Below are 688 nucleotides of genomic sequence, written 5' to 3' on the forward strand. Positions count from 1 at the left end.
GCAGAAGCAATTTGCATCTTGTGGGTATTCCCGAGGGTATGGAGGGCACGCAGCCCACAAAATTCATTGCAGAAGCACTGCAAGAAATATTCAGCCTCCGTGAACCCCCGTTTCTTGCCCGAGCCCATCGTAAGCTGGCAGCGCGACCCGCGGAGGGTCAGCGGCCACGGGCGTTTGTCATATGCTTTCACTGATTTGACGTCAAGGAAGATATCCTTCGGAGGGCCATTCAAGCTAAACAGCTCAAATTTAAAGACAGAACTGTCTATATTTTCCCCGATTTCCCTCCCGAGATCGCAAAAAAGAGGGCAGCTTATTACGACGTGAAACGACTGCTGAGGTCCAGATCTGATGTGAAATATGGGCTGAGAGGTCTAACCGGCTTTCGAATTACGCACGGCGGCATTGAGCACAAGTTCGATACACCAGCTGAAGCGATGGACTATGTAAAACAGCACATAACGACCCCTTAAGAAAACTGGACACAAGCTGTTTGGCTGAGGTAACATTAACTGAAAGTTCAGCTGGTTTAAATAGCTGCCTGACTTCCAAACATCTATAACTGACTGTTTTGTTCTTACTAACTAGTTGGTTATAAGCCTGTTATAGGATTCATTATACTACCTGCTCTGTTATGTTCAGTTAAAGGGAACTAATTTTCTCTGGAGTTCTCGCTGTGGTGCAATAG

The sequence above is a fragment of the Sinocyclocheilus grahami genome, unplaced genomic scaffold, assembly GCF_001515645.1.
Source record: "Sinocyclocheilus grahami isolate Dianchi unplaced genomic scaffold, SAMN03320097.WGS_v1.1 scaffold3200.1, whole genome shotgun sequence".
Taxonomy (NCBI): domain Eukaryota; kingdom Metazoa; phylum Chordata; class Actinopteri; order Cypriniformes; family Cyprinidae; genus Sinocyclocheilus; species Sinocyclocheilus grahami.